We start from the raw sequence: 6,236 nt of genomic DNA on the forward strand, positions 1-6,236 counted from the left end.
TTTTTTATTTATATGAAGAATGTCTCACTGATTGCTGCCCTTATGGGCTTTCTGCAGTGCTGTTATAGAGGACGGGCTGCTTAAAGTCACAGCACAATGTTTCAGCCCTCTTGGTCATACTTTCAATCTGGAAATCTTTGAAAAGACATCACTTTTTTCTTTTTCTTTCTTTCTTTCTTTCATTTTTTTCTTCCAGAGAGGATCACTGTATTATTCCATTCTCATCCCATGAGGTCAAATACAGCCGTTCTGTCTTATGTTGCTGGCTTTTCAGAGATCCTTTGTCCTTTGGCATCACTGCCTTGCCTCATCAGCTGCAGCAGTATTGGACCAAGATTGGACACCAAGAAATAATTGTCATCTTTTAAGGAGCTAAAAGTCCAGATAAGGAGGTCAGAGGGGAGGCAGTATAGTAGCTAGGAGACTGCAGTTTGTGTTCCTATTTTGGAACTTGTTTTTTGTGTTTTGCATTTTGTTTTGTTTTCTTTTCACTTCCTTTTTATCTCCCACTTTCACTCTCTCATTAGGCTTTGGAACCAAAACCTAGTTGGTTAAATTTTCCCCTCCACAACATTGAAATTGAACCTTGAAACACTTAAAGCAGCGAAGTTAAATGTGATGTCAAGAGGTCCTTTAAAGGGATTCATATATGACAAGCCGGGAGTGACAGGCCCATCTATCTATTGTCATGTAGCCAACAGCTTTCACAGAGAGCCAATATTTTACAGCTGAGCTGGTGATTCAGATTGTTTCTGGCGTTGGAAATGCCAGTATAAATAAGGTCTTGCCTCCTTCTCTGACTTTTTCACGAGTCTCTCTAACAATCGCAGTTGGTCAAATTAGATTTACAAGGACAAGTTAAGAATGGAACAAAAGCAGTTAATGAAAGTGTAGGACATTATTTCAGAGGAAAAAAAAAACACTCTCTCACCATTCTCCAAGCTGCAAAACCTATTTTTAACACATTTAAATATTTTCAGCACACCTTCCAGTTGTGTTCATGTTACCTTGCACATCTATTAAAATGTACTAGATTATAAACCTTGAGCTGCTGAACATTTTTGTTGTGTTGCCTGAGGTGTAAACAGAGAGATGAGAACACTACATAACGCCCTATTTGCAATACATTTTGGTCTGCCTGCTTGGCTTAAGGAAAGAACTTAAGGATATAGCACTAAAAACCATAGACACTGAGCTGATGTCATGCCAAGCAAGCCCCTCCATTTATTCCAGCCTGTCTGGATATGCTTAAATCCATTAATACATTTGTCTATTGCCTGGCAACACAGACTGTGTTTTGTGGACTGTTAGATCCAGATTTGATGCTCTCTATGAGGAAAGAAAGCTTTAACACAATACAATAACTTAAAGAAAAGGAAATGCCATATAGTTCAGATAACTAGCACATCATGTAGGTTTAAATAAATATAAATTCTTCAAGCATTACAAATCTTGAAGCATTATAGTAAGGCTTGCATCCTCTGAGAAGTGAATGGGTTCAGTATTTATTTTTGCATCTGCTCATTAAATCTTGAGATTTCTGACAAATGTGCATACTGAAGCTCAACAGTGACCACCGTGATCTAAACAAGAGAGCATGCCTTTAAATAAATGCAGGCTTTTTTCTAGTGTTAGCCAAATGGAACCAGGAACCTGATACCTAATAATGTTCCAAAGGTCGAGGGGGTGGATACATAATAATAATGTGCAGAACAGGAATATCTACTCTCATGTGATCGATATTCTGGATAAAAGTTTCAACATGCCTTGCAGATTAGTTTTGTTTTTGCTGATTCTTTTTCACTTGCTACATGTTAAGGTTTAGCTACCAATTACTGAAAAAATCAACTTAAAAGTGCCCACTGTGAGGAAATGCATTGCCAACGTGTCCTGAATAGGCATCCATGCAACATGGGGTGAATGAGATCGGTCGTGCTGCTGTCATAACTTAGAAGGACAGCTTTCTGTATCTCTCAGGCACCAGAGCAGATAATCTAGAGGCCAGTAGACTCCCTGGTTTCTGACAATTCTACAGTGGTGGTGCACATGTATAGAGATTTGACACATTTGAACTGTATGTGAATCACCGTGTTATAGCCAAGCAGCCCATTTGTTGCACCTGTTCAACACTGAAGCCATGAAACTAAATCTAACTTGGCGTATTAGGAGTGAGACAAAAGTGAACCTGTGACCCTGGCCAAGGCAAAAGTACACTTCAACGAAGTACAGCTTTGTTCTTAGTATTATATTTTCTTGCAGCTGAAAAGAGATCCCTCTGCAGCAAAGCACAGTTTCCAGGAAATGACTTTCGTGTGCAGCTACTTTGCATTAGTGATTGTGTTACCCCAAGACATTTACAAAACAAGATTACTAATGCAAAATAGTTTCAAATGAATCTGCTATCATTTGTAGGAGGCACGATGTGTTTAGATACAAGTGCAACAATTAGTAATTATACTTACATACAGTTGCAGACCTATTGCATATAGGAGAAGTTGTATCATTTTTCAATTATTCATTGAGTGAGAAAGTGCTGCAGGACAAGCTGATGTGAGTGAAAGAGGATTGTTTGTATAATTTATCATCACAGATAAGACCAAGCAAAGAAAACACTGGCCCACAATTGTCAGCTTTATGCAACCAAAACAGGCTAACACAAATGTTTATTGCAGATTCTCATTACAGATACTGCAATTGAGAAATGATAAATGCACCAAATTCTTCTGTGTGCCTACCCATGCACACTCATAGTTTCTAAGCAAACTGCTTTTGTACTATTTTTGAGCACCAGCATTCAGCTTACCTCCTGTACTTTAGCTGCTTTCAAAAACACAGTCATGCTGTTTCCAGCCTGTCTCTTTCACCACAGAGGGGAAAGTGATTGAATTTTGTCTTCTTTATAGCGATAGCTTGGACTGAATAAAGATTTTTTTTTGTGCTTGAGGTTATACAGTGGTGTGTAGCAGTGGTGAATGATGCCCCATAATGGCACTTTAAAAAAAAAAAAAAAAAAAAACTTGCATCATTAATCATCCCTTCCCCTTTTCATACCCTTGACATGTGAGACAAGGTAACCCATGTCTATCTGAATGCAGACAATAAATACGAATGCTTCCCACATTAATCCCTAAATAACAGAATGGATACTCTTTAAGGCGACATTTTCCAGTCATCACTCATTTGACTAAAATGAGCCAATTATTTCTTATACAACAGCATGCCAATTAAAGAAATGTCTGCTCGGCTCCATTCATGATATTGAAATGTGACTTGTTTAAAGTGCTGCCAGACAACATCTGTTCCAGTGCAAGGCCATTTATAGAGGATTTGGTGAGTGGGTGCATGGTCTATCATTGTTTGTCACCTGTGGTCTGAAAGAGACAGCTTCAGACCATTATTTTACGAAAAGAGAGACCAATCAAGAAATCGTTCAGTCTTCATTATGCATAAATGGTTATATTTTGAGTGTTTGTGCATATGTGGAAATTGTTCCATTAGAGCTTATCACTGGCATTTGACATTTGTGCAAAAACACACAAGGGCCCTTATCTTTAAATTAATTTGTTGACATCAGCTAAAGCTAAATAAAAAAAAGAAGGCTTATATACTGGGTAATGCGGAGTAACTGTAGAAATTAGAATTAACAATGCATTTTTAGCCAATGCCACTGTTCCAGAAAACCCATAAAGCAGCTGCTGCTGAATTTTCTCTTTTGCAACTGACTCAGCAGGAGCATAATTACCCATGCCCATTTTTATCTCTACCTCTAATTTAACTAAAGTATTACTAGTCATCTTTTATTTGACCCTAATTTTGTTCTACACCCAGAAATGTGTTAGAAGGTAGCTCAGCTGGGGGGCTCAATTGTTTCACTTCTACAAAAAGTGTCTCAGTAAGCCTGTCAAACTTACATTAGTTTAATAATGAATTATGAGAATATACAGTCTATGTTCACATCTCAGTTTTTATAAGATTTGGATAGGATGAGCATGGCAGACAGAGCTCAGTGTATCTGATAATTTGCCTGCAGCGCTTTCTGCTAGAAAGCCTTTCTGGCAGACAGGCTCTCTAACAGAGTGGCTTTGGGACGTGAGGTGAGGTCAAATATAGAGCAACAAAGTCTGCATGGGGTCAGTTAATAGTGGATCCATGGGTCAAACATGGGACTTTCACCCAGGATGTTGACCTTTGAGTTAATTTTGACTTGACTCTTTTTTCTTTTTTTTTGTTTTCGCTTGCACTGAAGGCAACTTTTCCCACTACTTTATTTTTCTATTCATTTTCATGAACTGTATATAGAAGATGGACATAGCCACCATGATGTCATCCAATAGTTTGTGACAACATGTCCTCCAATCAAAATGTAAGCATCCGTCGTTTCTGCAGGGCCCTGAAATACGACCTATATTTACGTTTCCAAATGACCGCGCCTACCTCCGGCTTCGCGTGTCATATGGACATGTCCTTGGGTAATGCTGCTGTGGCTCGGAGGATAGAATAGTAATTTAACAATTGGAAAGCTGATGGTTCGCTCCCAGGCTGTCATGTCAAACTATCCCATGGCAAAATAATGACTTCCGTACATGAATAACGAAATCGATACTTACATCTTCTTTTGGGGTCTGCCGGACAAAAACGAACACATTTTTAAACGCACTTTCATCTACGACCACTAGATGCCACTTTTTCCCCTTCCAAAACATAAATGTTGATCATAATTCGTGCCTGCAGAAACAACCAATACCTACGTTTTCACTCTGAGGACAGGCTGGTTTGTGAAGCCACACTTTGAAGCCTCAATTTTAGCATTATTGCCATTGCCTTCTTGTCTCTTCATCTCTTTGAAGACAGAAATGATTTAGACCATACAGTGTTCTCCATTGAACCATCCAAGGCGTACTCTCAGTGGCAGGGGAACAATATGAGAAGAGCACCCCCAACAAGGCTGGAGACGGAGTAATACTGGGAGAATGATGCAACACACAACACCAATGCCCAGTGGCTAGTGGACCTAAGAGCAGACGACATCAACCTCCTACCGAACAGGATCTAGTAACCATCACAGTGGCAGACATCCAAGAAAGAGTCTCAAATATTCAATTAGATTCTATTTATATAGTGCCAAATTACAACAAACAATTGTCTCAAGGCACTTTATATTGTAAGGTAAAGACCCTACAATAATTACACAGAAAACCCAACAGTCAAAATGACACCCTATAAAAGGAAAACTCCCTTTTAACAGAAGAAACCTCCGGCAGAACCAGGCTCAGGGAGGGGCAGTCATCTGCTGTGACCAGTTGGGGCTGAGGGGAGAGAGACAGGACAAAAGACATGCTGTGGAAGAGAGCCAGAGATTAATAACTGATAATTAAATGCAGAGTAGGGTATAAACAGAGTCAATGAGGTGAATGAAAAAAAACACTCTATTGCCTATTGCAACATAACTAAGGGATGGTTTAGGGTCACCTGATCCAGCCCTAACTGTAAGCTTTATCATAAAGGAAAGTTTTAAGCCTTATCTTAAAAATAGAGAGGATGTCTGTCTCCTGAATCTGTTGAGCAAGTGGAAAGAAGGCGGCCGAGGACTAGTGAGTGTAAGAACCACTATCCTGGATGAAACAATAAAGATCCATGAATACATCGGGAAGATGACCATAAGGGATCACATACTTAGTGAATACCTCAGGCAGCAGAAACATGAAAAAGAACAGGAACAATCATGGAAGGACAGGCCCCTGCACGGCATGTACCACCGGCAGATAGAAGAAGTGGCTGATATAGAAAAATCCAACTGGACAGCCCATCTTTGTCCAATGGCTGTACAAAGCTGGGCTGAAAGATAGCACAGAGGCACTAATCATGGCAGCACAAGATCGACAGAGGCTGAGGTCTACAACACCAGGCAAGACCCCAGGTGTAGGCTGTGCAGAGATGCCACTGAAACAACACAGCAAACCAACACATAAGGGTAGTAGGGTGCAAGATGCTTGCGGGCAGGGCATATATGGAAGGCCATGACCAAGTGCCTGGCATAGTATACAGGAACATCGGTGCCGAGTATGACCTGGAAGTCCCAGGGTCAAAACTGGATACGCCCCCAAGGGTGGTCAAGAATCCTGTGGGGTTTCCAGATACAGATGGACAAACTTGTGATGGCTATATATATATATATATATATATATAGCCAAGCAGGACCAAGCAGGACTTCATGGCGCTAAAAAGGGTGGTTCGTT

Source organism: Archocentrus centrarchus, chromosome 3 (genome assembly GCF_007364275.1).
Source record: "Archocentrus centrarchus isolate MPI-CPG fArcCen1 chromosome 3, fArcCen1, whole genome shotgun sequence".
NCBI lineage: Eukaryota > Metazoa > Chordata > Actinopteri > Cichliformes > Cichlidae > Archocentrus > Archocentrus centrarchus.